This window comes from Oncorhynchus keta, unplaced genomic scaffold (assembly GCF_023373465.1).
Source record: "Oncorhynchus keta strain PuntledgeMale-10-30-2019 unplaced genomic scaffold, Oket_V2 Un_scaffold_27789_pilon_pilon, whole genome shotgun sequence".
NCBI lineage: Eukaryota > Metazoa > Chordata > Actinopteri > Salmoniformes > Salmonidae > Oncorhynchus > Oncorhynchus keta.
In genome coordinates, this window is record NW_026290899.1 from 17,501 (window position 1) to 34,723 (window position 17,223).

At 51.6% G+C, this 17,223-nt stretch overlaps 1 long non-coding RNA gene across 1 annotated transcript in view; it reads right to left on the minus strand.

Annotated features, from left to right (window-relative positions):
• The window catches only part of LOC127928484 (uncharacterized), a 15,859-nt gene extending 1,423 nt beyond the window's left edge, over window positions 1-14,436 (minus strand). The window contains exons 1-2 of the long non-coding RNA XR_008131276.1: window positions 14,187-14,436; window positions 3,916-4,047 (exon numbers count right to left, since the gene is read on the minus strand). This is a non-coding gene — a long non-coding RNA (uncharacterized LOC127928484). The remainder of the gene's footprint in view (window positions 1-3,915; window positions 4,048-14,186) is intronic.
• Between the last annotated feature and the right edge of the window lie 2,787 nt (window positions 14,437-17,223).

A 17,223-nucleotide genomic window follows, 5' to 3' on the forward strand; every position in this document is an offset into this window, starting at 1 on the left:
AGAGGAGAGAAGCGAGAGAGAGAAGCGAGAGAGAGAGAAGTGAGGAGAGAGAGAGAGTGAGGAGAGGAGAGTGAGAGAGAGGGAGAGTGAGGAGAAAGAGAGAGAGAGTGAGGAGAGAGAGAGAGAAGAGCAAGAGAGAGAGAGAGAAGAGAGAGAGAGAGAGGAGAGAGAGAGAGAGAGAGCGAAGAGAGAGAGTGAGGAGAGAGAGAGAAGTGAGGAGAGAGAGAGAGAGAGAGAGAGAGGAGAGAAGAGAAAGGCAAAAGAGAGAGAAGAGAGAAGAGAGAGAGAGAGAGGAGAGAGAAGAGAGAGAGAGAGAGGAGAGAGAGAGCGAAGAGAGGAGAGTGAGGAGAGAGAGAGTGAGGAGGAGAGAGAGAGAGCGAGGAGAGAGAGAGGAGAGCGAAGAGAGAGAGAAGAGGAGAGAGTGAGGAGAGAGAGAGAGTGAGGAGAGAGAGAGAGAGAGAGAGAGAGAGAGAGAGAGGAGAGAAGAGAGAGAGAGAGAGAAGAGAGCGAGAGCGAAGAGAGAGAGAGAAGAGCGCAGAGAGTGAGAGAGAAGAAAGCGAGAGTGAGGAGAGAGAGAAGAGAGTGAGGAGAGAGAGAGGAGAGAGAGAGGAGAGAGAGAGAGAAGAAAGCGAGAGAGAGGAGAGAGACAGAGACAGAGAGAGAGCGAGGAGAGAGAAGAGAGCGAGGAGAGAGAAGAGAGCGAGGAGAGAGAAGAGAGCGAGGAGAGAGAAGAGAGCGAGGAGAGAGAGAGGTGTTGTGTATCTTATCTCCTTTATACAGTAGGTGTCTAGCCGCTGTTCCTGGAAAGAAGAATCAAATATGTAACAAAATGTGTCTTCTGCTTCATCAAAGCCTCGTTAGTCCTTCTCATGTCGAGTCAATGTGGTGACAATGGGAAGGATGGCTACATGTGACTAGGTTTATCCCCTATGAAAAACCGACCACAGTTGTTGGGAGAGATGGAGCTGAGAAAACACAAGAGGGGTTAGGTATTGTATGTTGAAAAACGTCTTGATACATAATGCCTTCGTCAGATTACCAGTTTTGATGCTTTTTTCTGTCCTTGGCTGCAGTCTAACAGAGCAATTTCTGAAACAAAATTCCTTGGTTTCTCAGAAATCCAGGTTGAAGGAATTCTGGAATCATAACGCCATTTTTCAACCAGGAATTCTGGGCGAGGGACAATAGAACTTGGGGAAAGTTGGCAGCATTTGTAACCCGAGTTGGAGAAGTCTTGCTACACAACATCCTATCACAGCATCTTCATCAGATATAGAATTAGTTTAGTGTTATAGGTGTTTATCTTTTCAGCTTTGAACACAATACTCCACGACATCATGTCGCTCAATACAACTGAACAGAGTTCCTCATCACTCCACAGAGTTTCACATCACTCCACAGAGTTCCACATCACTCCACATAGCTGAACAGAGTTCCACATCACTCCACAGAGCTCCAAATCACTCCACAGAGTTCCACATCACTCCACAGAGCTCCACATCACTCCACAGAGCTCCACATCACTCCACAGAGCTCCACATCACTCCACAGAGTTCCACATCACTCCACAGAGTTCCACATCACTCCACAGAGTTCCACATCACTCCACATAGCTGAACAGAGTTCCACATCACTCCACAGAGCTCCAAATCACTCCACAGAGCTCCACATCACTCCACACAGCTGGACAGAGCTCCACAGAGCTCCACATCACTCCACAGAGTTCCACATCACTCCACAGAGCTCCAAATCACTCCACACAGCTGGACAGAGCTCCACAGAGCTGAACAGAGCTCCACAGAGCTGAACAGAGCTCCACAGAGCTGAACAGAGCTCCACAGAGCTGAACAGAGCTCCACAGAGCTGAACAGAGCTGGACAGAGCTACACATGACTGCCCTAGATCAGCACAAAAACATCCTGTGATGTTCTGCACTAGCTTTGAATAACCCACGCGATATGCAACTTTTCAGGGAAGTCAGGAACCAATATACTCAGTCAGTTAGGAAAGCTAAGGCTAGCTTTTTCAAACAGAAATTTTCATCCTGCAGCACTAATTCCAAAATGTTCTGGGACACTGTAAAGTCCATGGAGAATAAGAACACCTCCTCCCAGCTGCCCACTGCTCTGAGGCTAGGAAACACTGTAAAGTCCATGGAGAATAAGAGCACCTCCTCCCAGCTGCCCACTGCTCTGAGGCTAGGAAACACTGTAAAGTCCATGGAGAATAAGAGCACCTCCTCCCAGCTGTCCACTGCTCTGAGGCTAGGAAACACTGTAAAGTCCATGGAGAATAAGAGCACCTCCCAGCTGCCCACTGCTCTGAGGCTAGGAAACACTGTAAAGTCCATGGAGAATAAGAGCACCTCCTCCCAGCTGTCCACTGCACTGAGGCTAGGAAACACTGTAAAGTCCATGGAGAATAAGAGCACCTCCTCCCAGCTGCCCACTGCTCTGAGGCTAGGAAACACTGTAAAGTCCATGGAGAATAAGAGCACCTCCTCCCAGCTGCCCACTGCACTGAGGATAGGAAACACGGTCACCAGCAATAAATCTACAATAATCGAGAATTTCAATAAACATTTCTCCACCTGGCTACCCCGGCCAACATCTCAGTACCCCCTGCAGCAACTTGCCCAAGCCCTTCTACTTCACCAAAACCCAAACAGCTGATGTCCTGAAAGAGCTGCAGAATCTGGATCCCTATAAATCAGCTGGGCTTGACAATCTGGACCCTCTCTTTCTAAAATTATCCACCGCCATTGTTGCAACCCCTATTACCAGCCTGTTCAACCTCTCTTTTGTATCGTCTGAGATTCCTAAAGATTGGAGAGCTACCACGGTCATCCCCCTCTTCAAAGGGGGAGACACTCTATACCCATACTGCTACAGACCTATATCTATTCTACCCTGCCTTTCTAAGGTCTTCGAAAGCCATTTTAACAAACAGATTACCGACCATTTGAATCCCACTGTACCTTCTCTGCTATGCAATCTGTTTTCAGAGCTGGTCATGGGTGCACCTCAGCCACGCTCAAGGTCCTAAACGACATCATAATCCGCCATCGATAAGAGACATTACTGTGCAGCCGTATTCATCGACCTGGCCAAGGCTTTCGACTCTGTCAATCACCAACTACTTCTCTGATAGAGTTCAGTGTGTCAGATCAGAGGGCCTGTTGTCCAGACCTCTGGCAGTCTATGGGGGTGCCACAGGGTTCAATTCTCGGACCGACTCTCTACATGGTTAAATAAAGGTGAACTGGTCTACCTGGTTAAATAAAGGTGATCTGGTGTCTACCTGGTTAAATAAAGGTGATCTGGTCTACCTGGTTAAATAAAGGTGATCTGGTCTACCTGGTTAAATAAAGGTGATCTGGTCTACCTGGTTAAATAAAGGTGATCTGGTCTACCTGGTTAAATAAAGGTGATCTGGTCTACCTGGTTAAATAAAGGTGATCTGGTGTCTACCTGGTTAAATAAAGGTGATCTGGCCTACCTGGTTAAATAAAGGTGATCTGGTCTACCTGGTTAAATAAAGGTGATCTGGTCTACCTGGTTAAATAAAGGTGAAATAAAAATAAACAATAGAGCACCACTCTTGACCAAAAGTAAGTTCACCAAAACAGTGTATCTAATGTGTAACTATTACCCTATTATATATTTATATATATTTACATACACTATTACGCATGTGACACATGAAAAACACACCACCTTGCCTCAGAGAGAATATACAGGGAGTATAGACTGGGTTTTAGAGTCAGGAGCTCAGTACTGTAGACTAGATGTATTGATGATGAGGGAGGGTTAAGCATGCCAGCTTCGCATACATTATTTTCCATTTTCCTTACTACAGTCCACTTGAACCCAAACTCCTGACAAACGTACACACACGTGACAGGACGTGACTTACTATGCTGAGATGGATCTCGTTGCTGGCGGAGGTTGAAGGGTCACAGGTTATGGAAACAGAATACTCAGAGGACACATTCTTGACCACGTACAGTTGTCTCAGCTGCTTACACACTGCCTCAATACTCAGACCCTGGAGAGAGAGACAGCGAGAGAGGGAGAGAGCGAGAGACAGAGAGAGTTAGAGAAACAGAGAGAGCGAGAGAGAAACAGAGAGAGAGAGGGAAACAGAGAGACGGTTAGAGAGAGAGAGAGAGGGGGAAACAGAGAGGGTTAGAGAGAGAGAGGGTTAGAGAGAGAGAGAGGGTTAGAGAGAGGGGGTTAGAGAGAGAGAAAGAGAGGGATAGAGAGAGAGAGAGAGAGAAAGAGAGGGTTAGAGAGAGAGAGAGAGAGAGGGTTAGAGAGAGAGAGAAAGAGAGGGTTAGAGAGAGACAGAGAGGGTTAGAGAGAGAGAGGGTTAGAGAAAGAGAGGGTTAGAGAGAGAGAGAGAGAGGGTTAGAGAGGGTTAGAGAGAGAGAGAGAGAGGGTTAGAGAGAGAGAGAGAGGGGGTTAGAGAGAGACAGAGAGAAAGAGAGGGTTAGAGAGAGAGAGAGAGGGGGTTAGAGAAAGAAAGAGAGGGTTAGAGAGAGAACGAGAGGGTTAGAGAGAGAGAGAGAGGGTTAGAGAGAGAGAGAGAGGGGGTTAGAGAGAGAGAGGGTTAGAGAGAGAGAGAGAGAGGGTTAGAGAGAGAGAGAGAGGGGGTTAGAGAGAGACAGAGAGGGTTAGAGAGAGAGAGAGGGAGACAGAGTGAGACTAACATCAGCACTCTGCCAAAACATCAAAACTCAAATACTTGAATCAGTTATAGAACCCACTGCCCTTTCTGGTTGTGAGGTCCGCTCACCAACCAAAAATTCACAAATTGGACAAACACCAAATTAAGATTCTGCAAGCAGAATTCTGAAAAAAAATCCTCTTTGTACAATGTAAAACACCAAATAATGCATAAAGAGCAGAATTAGGCCGATACCCGCTAATTAACAAAATCCACAAAAAAAACTATTCAATTCTACAACCACCTAAAAGGAAACGATGCTTCCACCACAGAGCCATAACCTACAGAGAGATGAACCTGGAGAAGTGTCCCCTAAGCAAGCTGGTCCTCTGTTCACAAACACACCTCACAGAGCCATAACCTACAGAGAGATGAAACTGGAGAAGTGTCCCTAAGCAAGCTGGTCCTCTGTTCACAAACACACCTCACAGAGCCATAACCTACAGAGAGATGAAACTGGAGAAGTGTCCCTAAGCAAGCTGGTCCTCTGTTCACAAACACACCTCACAGAGCCGTAACTTACAGAGAGATGAACCTGGAGAAGTGGGAGAATACCTGACCACTGTGACTGGCCCTAAACAGAGAGTACACAGTGGCAGAATACCTGACCACTGTGACTGACCCTAAACAGAGAGTACACAGTGGCAGAATACCTGACCACTGTGACTGAACCTAAACAGAGAGTACACAGTGGCAGAATACCTGACCACTGTGACTGGCCCTAAACAGAGAGTACACAGTGGCAGAATACCTGACCACTGTGACTGACCCTAAACAGAGAGGACAGTGGCAGAATACCTGACCACTGTGACTGGCCCTAAACAGAGAGTACACAGTGGCAGAATACCTGACCACTGTGACTGGCCCTAAACAGAGAGGACACAGTGGCAGAATACCTGACCACTGTGACTGACCCTAAACAGAGAGTACACAGTGGCAGAATACCTGACCACTGTGACTGACCCTAAACAGAGAGGACACAGTGGCAGAATACCTGACCACTGTGACTGACCCTAAACAGAGAGTGGCAGAATACCTGACCACTGTGACTGACCCTAAACAGAGAGTGGCAGAATACCTGACCACTGTGACTGGCCCTAATCAGAGAGTACACAGTGGCAGAATACCTGATCACTGTGACTGACCCTAAACAGAGAGTACACAGTGGCAGAATACCTGACCACTGTGACTGACCCTAAACAGAGAGTACACAGTGGCAGAATACCTGACCACTGTGACTGACCCTAAACAGAGAGTACACAGTGGCAGAATACCTGACCACTGTGACTGACCCTAAACAGAGAGTACACAGTGGCAGAATACCTGACCACTGTGACTGACCCTAAACAGAGAGTACACAGTGGCAGAATACCTGACCACTGTGACTGACCCTAAACAGAGAGTACACAGTGGCAGAATACCTGACCACTGTGACTGACCCAAACGTAAGGAAAGCTTTGACTATGTACAGACTCAGTGAGCATAGCCTTGCTATTGAGAAAGGCCGCCGTAGGTAGTTTTGATAATCTCCCATATCTACAGGGAGAAAAACCACAGTGTGACATCACAGCAGCAAGATTTGTGACCTGTTGACACAAGAAAAGGTCAACCAGTGAAGAACTATTCAAATCACATTGTAAATATCATCAATAATAATATTTGTTAAACTTTGGATTGGAGTCCACCTGTGTTAAATTCATGGACATGATTTGCTAAGGCTCACACCTGTCTATGTAAGGTCCCACTGTTGACAGTGCATGTCAGAGCAAAACCAAGCCATGAGGTTGAAGGAAATGTCCGTAGAGCTCAGAGGCAGGACTGTGTTGAAGCACAGGCACAGAGAGGGGGACCAGAGGATGAGGAGAGAGGGGACCAGAGGATGAGGAGAGAGGGGGACCAGAGGATGAGGAGAGAGGGGGACCAGAGGATGAGGAGAGAGGGGGACCAGAGAATGAGGAGAGAGGGGGACCAGAGGATGAGGAGAGAGGGGGACCAGAGGAGAGGGAGAGAGGGGGACCAGAGGATGAGGAGCGAGGGGGGCGAGGGGACCAGAGGATGAGGAGCGAGGGGGACCAGAGGATGAGGAGCGAGGGGGACCAGAGGATGAGGAGAGAGGGGGACCAGAGGAAGAGGGAGAGAGGGGGACCAGAGGAAGAGGAGAGAGGGGGACCAGAGGATGAGGAGAGAGGGGGACCAGAGGATGAGGAGAGAGGGGACCAGAGGATGAGGAGAGAGGGGGACCAGAGGATGAGGAGAGAGGGGGACCAGAGGATGAGGAGAGAGGGGGACCAGAGGATGAGGAGAGAGGGGACCAGAGGATGAGGAGAGAGGGGACCAGAGGATGAGGAGAGAGGGGGACCAGAGGATGAGGAGAGAGGGGACCAGAGGATGAGAGAGAGGGGGACCAGAGGATGAGGAGAGAGGGGACCAGAGGATGGAGAGAGGGGGACCAGAGAATGAGGAGAGAGGGGGACCAGAGGAAGAGGAGAGAGGGGGACCAGACAATGAGGAGAGAGGGGGACCAGAGGAAGAGGAGAGAGGGGGACCAGAGAATGAGGAGAGAGGGGGACCAGAGGATGAGGAGAGAGGGGGACCAGAGGATGAGGAGAGAGGGGGACCAGAGGATGAGGAGAGAGGGGGACCAGAGGAAGAGGAGATAGGGGGACCAGAGGAAGAGGAGATAGGGGACCAGAGGATGAGGAGAGGGGGACCAGAGGATGGAGAGAGGGGGACCAGAGGATGAGGAGAGAGGGGGACCAGAGGATGAGGAGAGAGGGGGACCAGAGGATGAGGAGAGAGGGGGACCAGAGGATGAGGAGAGAGGGGGACCAGAGGATGAGGAGAGAGGGGGACCAGAGGATGAGGAGAGAGGGGGACCAGAGAATGAGGAGAGAGGGGGACCACAGGATGAGGAGAGAGGGGGACCAGAGGATGAGGAGAGAGGGGGACCAGAGGATGAGGAGAGAGGGGACCAGAGGAAGAGGAGAGAGGGGGACCAGAGGATGAGGAGAGAGGGGGACCACAGGATGAGGAGAGAGGGGGACCAGAGGATGAGGAGAGAGGGGGACCAGAGAATGAGGAGAGAGGGGGACCACAGGATGAGGAGAGAGGGGGACCAGAGGAAGAGGAGAGAGGGGGACCAGAGAATGAGGAGAGAGAGGGGGACCAGAGGATGAGGAGAGAGGGGGACCAGAGGATGAGGAGAGAGGGGGACCAGAGGATGAGGAGAGAGGGGGACCAGAGAACGAGGAGAGAGGGGGACCAGAGGAAGAGGAGAGAGGGGGACCAGAGAATGAGGAGAGAGGGGGACCAGAGGATGAGGAGAGAGGGGGACCAGAGGATGGAGAGAGAGGGGGACCAGAGGATGGAGAGAGGGGGACCAGAGGAAGAGGAGAGAGGGGGACCAGAGGAAGAGGAGAGAGGGGGACCACAGGATGTGGAGAGAGGGGACCAGAGAATGAGGAGAGAGGGGACCAGAGGATGGAGAGAGGGGGACCAGAGGATGAAGAGAGGGGGACCAGAGGATGAGGAGAGAGGGGGACCAGAGGATGAGGAGAAATATATAAAAATAATATATGCCATTTATCAGATGCTTTTATCCAAAGCGACTTACAGTCATGTGTGCATACATTCTACGTATGGGTGGTCCCGGGGATCGAACCCACTACCCTGGCGTTACAAGCGCCATGCTCTACCAACTGAGCTACAGAAGGACCACTAGGAGAGAGGGGGACCAGAGGATGAGGAGAGAGGGGGACCAGAGGATGAGGAGAGAGGGGGACCAGAGGAAGAGGAGAGAGGGGGACCAGAGAATGAGGAGAGAGGGGGACCAGAGGATGAGGAGAGGGGGACCAGAGGATGAGGAGAGAGGGGGACCAGAGGATGAGGAGAGAGGGGGACCAGAGGATGAGGAGAGAGGGGGACCAGAGGATGAGGAGAGAGGGGGACCAGAGGATGAAGAGAGAGGGGGACCAGACAATGAGGAGAGAGGGGGACCAGAGGAAGAGGAGAGAGGGGGACCAGAGAATGAGGAGAGAGGGGGACCAGAGGAAGAGGAGAGAGGGGGACCAGAGGAAGAGGAGAGAGGGGGACCAGAGGATGAGGAGAGAGGGGGACCAGAGGATGAAGAGAGAGGGGGACCAGAGGATGAGGGAGAGAGGGGACCACAGGATGAGGAGAGAGGGGGACCAGAGGATGAAGAGAGAGGGGGACCAGAGGATGAGGAGAGAGGGGGACCAGAGGATGGAGAGAGGGGGACCAGAGAATGAGGAGAGAGGGGGACCAGAGGATGAGGAGAGAGGGGGACCAGAGGATGAGGAGAGAGGGGGACCAGAGGATGAGGAGAGAGGGGGACCAGAGGATGAGGAGAGAGGGGGACCAGAGGATGAAGAGAGAGGGGGACCAGAGGATGAGGAGAGAGGGGGACCAGAGGATGGAGAGAGGGGGACCAGAGAATGAGGAGAGAGGGGGACCAGAGGATGAGGAGAGAGGGGGACCAGAGGATGAGGAGAGAGGGGGACCAGAGAATGAGGAGAGAGGGGGACCAGAGGATGAGGAGAGAGGGGGACCAGAGGATGAGGAGAGAGGGGGACCAGAGAATGAGGAGAGAGGGGGACCAGAGAATGAGGAGAGAGGGGGACCAGAGGATGAGGAGAGAGGGGGACCAGAGGATGAGGAGAGAGGGGGACCAGAGGAAGAGGAGAGAGGGGGACCAGAGGATGAAGAGAGAGGGGGACCAGAGGATGAGGAGAGAGGGGGACCAGAGGATGAGGAGAAATATATAAAAATAATATATGCCATTTATCAGATGCTTTTATCCAAAGCGACTTACAGTCATGTGTGCATACATTCTACGTATGGGTGGTCCCGGGGATCGAACCCACTACCCTGGCGTTACAAGCGCCATGCTCTACCAACTGAGCTACAGAAGGACCACTAGGAGAGAGGGGGACCAGAGGATGAGGAGAGAGGGGGACCAGAGGATGAGGAGAGAGGGGGACCAGAGGATGGAGAGAGGGGGACCAGAGGATGAGGAGAGAGGGGGACCAGAGGATGAGGAGAGAGGGGGACCAGAGGATGAGGAGAGAGGGGGACCAGAGGATGAAGAGAGAGGGGACCAGAGAATGAGGAGAGAGGGGGACCAGAGGATGAGGAGAGAGGGGGACCAGAGGATGAGGAGAGAGGGGGACCAGAGGATGAGGAGAGAGGGGGACCAGAGGATGAGGAGAGAGGGGGACCAGAGGATGAGGAGAGAGGGGGACCAGAGGAAGAGGAGAGAGGGGGACCAGAGGATGAGGAGAGAGGGGGACCAGAGGATGAAGAGAATGAGGAGAGAGGGGACCAGAGGATGAGGAGAGAGGGGGACCAGAGGATGAGGAGAGAGGGGGACCAGAGGATGAGGAGAGAGGGGGACCAGAGGATGAGGAGAGAGGGGGACCAGAGGATGAGGAGAGAGGGGGACCAGAGGATGAGGAGAGAGGGGGACCAGAGGATGAGGAGAGAGGGGGACCAGAGGATGAGGAGAGAGGGGGACCAGAGGATGAGGAGAGAGGGGGACCAGAGGATGAGGAGAGAGGGGGACCAGAGGATGAGGAGAGAGGGGGACCAGAGGATGAGGAGAGAGGGGGACCAGAGGAAGAGGAGAGAGGGGGACCAGAGGATGAGGAGAGAGGGGGACCAGAGGAAGAGGAGAGAGGGGGACCAGACGATGAGGAGAGAGGGGGACCAGAGGATGAGGAGAGAGGGGGACCAGAGGATGGAGAGAGGGGGACCAGAGGATGAGGAGAGAGGGGGACCAGAGGATGAGGAGAGAGGGGGACCAGAGGATGAGGAGAGAGGGGGACCAGAGGATGGAGAGTGGGGGACCAGAGAATGAGGAGAGAGGGGGACCAGGGGAAGAGGAGAGAGGGGGACCAGACGATGAGGAGAGAGGGGACCAGAGGAAGAGGAGAGAGGGGGACCAGAGAATGAGGAGAGAGGGGGACCAGAGGATGAAGAGAGAGGGGGACCAGAGGATGAGGAGAGAGGGGGACCAGAGGAAGAGGAGAGAGGGGGACCAGAGGATGAAGAGAGAGGGGGACCAGAGGATGAGGAGAGAGGGGGACCAGAGGAAGAGGGAGAGAGGGGGACCAGACGATGAGGAGGGGGGACCAGAGGAAGAGGAGAGAGGGGGACCAGAGGAAGAGGAGAGAGGGGGACCAGAGGATGGAGAGAGGGGGACCAGAGAATGAGAAGAGAGGGGACCAGAGGATGTGGAGAGAGGGGGACCAGAGGATGAGGAGAGAGGGGGACCAGAGGATGAGGAGAGAGGGGGACCAGAGGATGAGGAGAGAGGGGGACCAGAGGATGAGGAGAGCGGGGGACCACTGGATTAGGAGAGAGGGGGACCAGAGGATGAAGAGAGAGGGGGACCAGAGGATGAGGAGAGAGGGGGACCAGAGGATGGAGAGAGGGGGACCAGAGAATGAGGAGAGAGGGGGACCAGAGGATGAGGAGAGAGGGGGACCAGAGGATGAGGAGAGAGGGGACCAGAGGATGAGGAGAGAGGGGGACCAGAGGATGAGGAGAGAGGGGGACCAGAGGATGAGGAGAGCGGGGACCACTGGATTAGGAGAGAGGGGGACCAGAGGATGAAGAGAGAGGGGGACCAGAGGATGAGGAGAGAGGGGGACCAGAGGATGGAGAGAGGGGGACCAGAGAATGAGGAGAGAGGGGGACCAGAGGATGAGGAGAGAGGGGGACCAGAGGATGAGGAGAGAGGGGGACCAGAGGATGAAGAGAGAGGGGGACCAGCGGATGAGGAGAGAGGGGACCAGAGGATGAGGAGAGAGGGGGACCAGAGGATGAGGAGAGAGGGGGACCAGAGGATGGAGAGTGGGGGACCAGAGAATGAGGAGAGAGGGGGACCAGGGGAAGAGGAGAGAGGGGGACCAGACGATGAGGAGAGAGGGGGACCAGAGGAAGAGGAGAGAGGGGGACCAGAGAATGAGGAGAGAGGGGGACCAGAGGATGAAGAGAGAGGGGGACCAGAGGATGAGGAGAGAGGGGGACCAGAGGAAGAGGAGAGAGGGGGACCAGAGGATGAAGAGAGAGGGGGACCAGAGGATGAGGAGAGAGGGGGACCAGAGGAAGAGGAGAGAGGGGGACCAGACGATGAGGAGAGGGGGGGACCAGAGGAAGAGGAGAGAGGGGGACCAGAGGAAGAGGAGAGAGGGGACCAGAGGATGGAGAGAGGGGGACCAGAGAATGAGAAGAGAGGGGGACCAGAGGATGAGGAGAGAGGGGGACCAGAGGATGGAGAGAGGGGGACCAGAGAATGAGGAGAGAGGGGGACCAGAGGATGAGGAGAGAGGGGGACCAGAGGATGAGGAGAGAGGGGGACCAGAGGATGAGGAGAGCGGGGACCACTGGATTAGGAGAGAGGGGGACCAGAGGATGAAGAGAGAGGGGGACCAGAGGATGAGGAGAGAGGGGGACCAGAGGATGGAGAGAGGGGGACCAGAGAATGAGGAGAGAGGGGGACCAGAGGATGAAGAGAATGAGGAGAGAGGGGGACCAGAGGAAGAGGAGAGAGGGGGACCAGAGGATGAGGAGAGAGGGGGACCAGAGAATGAGGAGAGAGGGGGACCAGAGGATGAGGAGAGAGGGGGACCAGAGGATGAGGAGAGGAGAGAGGGGGACCAGAGAGAGGGGACCAGAGGATGAGGAGAGAGGGGACCAGAGGATGAGGAGAAATATATAAAAATAATATATGCCATTTATCAGACGCTTTTATCCAAAGCGACTTACAGTCATGTGTGCATACATTCTACGTATGGGTGGTCCCGGGATCGAACCCAGTACCCAAGCGTATACAAGCGCCATGCTCTACCAACTGAGCTACAGAAGGACCACTAGGAGAGAGGGGGACCAGAGGATGAGGAGAGAGGGGGACCAGAGGATGAGGAGAGAGGGGGACCAGAGGATGAGGAGAGAGGGGGACCAGAGGATGAGGAGAGAGGGGGACCAGAGGATGAGGAGAGAGGGGGACCAGAGAATGAGGAGAGAGGGGGACCAGAGGATGAGGAGAGAGGGGGACCAGAGGATGAGGAGAGAGGGGGACCAGAGAATGAGGAGAGAGGGGACCAGAGAATGAGGAGAGAGGGGGACCAGAGGATGAAGAGAGAGGGGGACCAGAGGATGAGGAGAGAGGGGGACCAGAGGATGAGGAGAGAGGGGGACCAGAGAATGAGGAGAGAGGGGGACCAGAGGATGAGGAGAGAGGGGGACCAGAGGATGAGGAGAGAGGGGGACCAGAGGATGAGGAGAGAGGGGGACCAGAGGATGAGGAGAGAGGGGGACCAGAGGATGAGGAGAGAGGGGGACCAGAGGATGAGGAGAGAGGGGGACCAGAGGATGGAGAGAGGGGGACCAGAGAATGAGGAGAGAGGGGGACCAGAGGATGAGGGAGAGAGGGGGACCAGAGGATGAAGAGAGGGGGACCAGAGGATGAGGAGCGAGGGGGACCAGAGGATGAGGAGAGAGGGGACCAGGGGAAGAGGAGAGAGGGGGACCAGAGGATGAGGAGAGAGGGGGACCAGAGGATGAGGAGAGAGGGGGACCAGAGGATGAGGAGAGAGGGGGACCAGAGGAGAGGGAGAGAGGGGGACCAGAGGATGAGGAGAGAGGGGACCAGAGGATGTGGAGCGAGGGGGACCAGAGGATGAGGAGAGAGGGGGACCAGAGGATGGAGAGAGGGGGACCAGAGGATGGGAGAGAGAGGGACCAGAGGATGAGGAGAGAGGGGGACCAGAGGATGAGGGAGAGAGGGGGACCAGAGGATGAAGAGAGAGGGGGACCAGAGGAGAGGGAGAGAGGGGGACCAGAGGATGAGGAGAGAGGGGGACCAGAGGATGAGGAGAGAGGGGGACCAGAGGATGGAGAGAGGGGGACCAGAGGATGAGGAGAGAGGGGGACCAGAGGATGAGGAGAGAGGGGGACCAGAGGATGAGGAGAGAGGGGGACCAGAGGATGAGGAGAGAGGGGGACCAGAGGATGAGGAGAGAGGGGGACCAGAGGATGAGGAGAGAGGGGGACCAGAGGATGGAGAGAGGGGGACCAGAGGATGAGGAGAGAGGGGGACCAGAGGATGGAGAGAGGGGGACCAGAGAATGAGGAGAGAGGGGGACCAGAGGATGAGGAGAGAGGGGGACCAGAGAATGAGGAGAGAGGGGGACCAGAGGATGAGGAGAGAGGGGGACCTAACGGCTAAGCTGAGAGCCAAACGGCTAAGCTGAGAGCAGAAAGGTGGAGTAGGAAAGGGAAAGTGACCCAATAGCCCCTTAACTCAATGTGTGGCTTCATAGGCAAAAGTAGTGCACTATATGGAATAGGTTAGAGAGTGTCTGAGCTGCTGAGCTGCTGAGTAGAAGGGTAGTAGGGAAGAAAAGAGGGACATTAATCTCTCTACTCTGACTCACCCTGGGCATGGTATCTTTGGTGAACGTAAGTGTTACGTTAGCACAGCTGTTGTCGTGGTAACCGGAGCTGGGGTGGCATTTGTTGGGCGGTGGGGAGGAGGGGTGGCACTCCCTGACCCAGACACGGTCGGATGAAACACTGCTCCTCCCTGATTGGTTCACAGCTCTGACCAGACAGACACCCGACCCCACCTCCTCTGCTACCGTGGCCTTTAACCCCACCGCTGACTCGGCAGGACCTAAGACCACACCACATCTGAAATCAATCAATTAAAGAATCAATCAATACGTCACGTAAATCACGTCTGTAAAACCAAAATATCTAAATGTGAGATACAGGAAAGACACATTCAAGACACCAGGGTTAAAACATTACAGTGACTTTCCCAACATTGCCAGGTTTTCCAGGATTCCCAATCCCAGCTCCCTCCCTGATAATTCCCCCTGAATTCAGGAATCCCAATCCCAGCTCCCTCCCTGATAATTCCCTCTGAATTCAGGAATCCCAATCCCAGCTCCCTCCCTGATAATTCCCCCTGAATTCAGGAATCCCAATCCCAGCTCCCTCCCTGATAATTCCCCTCTGAATTCAGGAATCCCAATCCCAGCTCCCTCCCTGATAATTCCCTCTGAATTCAGGAATCCCAATCCCAGCTCCCTCCCTGATAATTCCCCTCTGAATTCAGGAATCCCAATCCCAGCTCCCTCCCTGATAATTCCCTCTGAATTCAGGAATCCCAATCCCAGCTCCCTCCCTGATAATTCCCCCCTCTGAATTCAGGAATCCCAATCCCAGCTCCCTCCCTGATAATTCCCTCTGAATTCAGGAATCCCAATCCCAGCTCCCTCCCTGATAATTCCCCCTGAATTCAGGAATCCTCCAACTGGGAACTCTAATGAGGATTTCTGGAAATCCTGGAACTTTTTGGGAAAGGTAGCGGTAGAGTTTTGCAGCCCTCTAAGATACATCTACAGTTGAAGTCGGAAGTTTACATAACACCTTAGGCAAATACATTTAAACTTATTTTTTCACAATTCCTGACATCCTAATAAAAAATCCCTGTCTTAGGTCAGTTAGGATCACCACCTTATTTTAAGAATGTGAAATGTCAGAAGAATAGAAGAGTAGAGAGAATGATTTATTTCAGCTTTTATTTCTTTTTCATCACATTCCCAGTGGGTCAGAAGTTTACATACACTCAATTAGTATTTGGTAGCATTGCCTTAAATTGTTTAACTTGGGTCAAACATTTCGGGTAGCCTTCCACAAGCTTCCCACAATAAGTTGGGTGAATTTTGACCCATTCCTACTGATAGTAAATGAGTCAGGTTTGTAGGCCTTCTTGCTCACATGCACATTTTCAGTTCTGACCACACATTTGCTATAGGATTGAGGTCAGGGCTTTGTGATGGCCACTCCAATACCTTGACATTGGAAATATGCTTGGGGTCATTGTCCATTCGGAAGACCCATTTGCGACAAAGCTTTAACTTCCTGACTGATGTCTTGAGATGTTGCTTCAATATATCCACATCATTTTTCTCCCTCATGATGCCATCTATTTTGTGAAGTGCACAAACAATTCTATTTTTGTTTCATCATACCAGAGGACATTTCTCCAAAAGTATGATCTTTGTTCCCATGTGCAGTTGCCAACCGTAATCTGTATTTTTTATGGCGGTTTTGGAGCAGTGGCTTCTTCCTTGCTGAGCGGCGTTTCAGGTTATGTCGATATAAGACTTGTTTTACTGTGGATATAGATACTTTTGTACCTGTTTCCTCCAGCATCTTCACAAGGTCCTTTCTGTTGTTCTGGGATTGATTTGCACTTTTCGCAAAGTACGTTCATCTCTAGAAGACAGAACGCGTCTCCTTCCTGAGAGGTATGACGGCTGCGTGGTCTTTATACGTTTATACTTGCATACTATTGTTTTTACAGATGAACGTGGTACCTTCAGGCATTTGGAAATTGCTCCCAAGGATGAACCAGACTTGTGGAGGTCTACAATTTTATTCTGAGGTCTTGGCTGATTTCTTTTGATTTTCCCATGATGTCAAGCAAAGAGGCACTGAGTTTGAAGGTAGGCCTTGAAATACATCCACAGGTACACCTCCAATTGACTCAAATTATGTCAATTAGCCTATCAGAAGCTTCTAAAGCCATGCCATCATTTTCTGGAATTTTCCAAGCTGTTTAAAGGCACAGTCAACTTAGTGTATGTAAACTTCTGACCCACTGGAATTTTGATACAGTGAACTATAAGTGAAATAATCTGTCTGTGAACAAATGTTGGATAAATTACTTGTGTCATGAACAAAGTAGATGCCCTAACCGAATTGCCAAAACTATAGTTTATTAACAAGGTAAAGGTAAGAGTTTATAGTTTGTTAACAAGGTAAAGGTAAGAGTTTATAGTTTGTTAACAAGGTAAAGGTAAGAGACTATAGTTTGTTAACAAGGTAAAGGTAAGCGTTTATAGTTTGTTAACAAGGTAAAGGTAAGAGTCTATAGTTTGTTAACAAGGTAAAGGTAAGAGTTTATAGTTTGTTAACAAGGTAAAGGTAAGAGTTTATAGTTTGTTAACACGGTAAAGGTAAGAGTTTATAGTTTGTTAACAAGGTAAAGGTAAGAGTTTATAGTTTGTTAACAAGGTAAAGGTAAGAGTTTATAGTTTGTTAACAAGGTAAAGGTAAGAGTTTATAGTTTGTTAACAAGGTAAAGGTAAGAGTTTATAGTTTGTTAACAAGGTAAAGGTAAGAGTTTATAGTTTGTTAACAAGGTAAAGGTAAGAGTCTATAGTTTGTTAACAAGGTAAAGGTAAGAGTCTATAGTTTGTTAACAAGGTAAAGGTAAGAGTTTATAGTTTTTTAACAAGGTAAAGGTAAGAGTTTATAGTTTGTTAACAAGGTAAAGGTAAGAGTTTATAGTTTGTTAACAAGGTAAAGGTAAGAGTTTATAGTTTGTTAACAAGGTAAAGGTAAGAGTTTATAGTTTGTTAACAAGGTAAATGTAAGAGTTTATAGTTTGTTAACAAG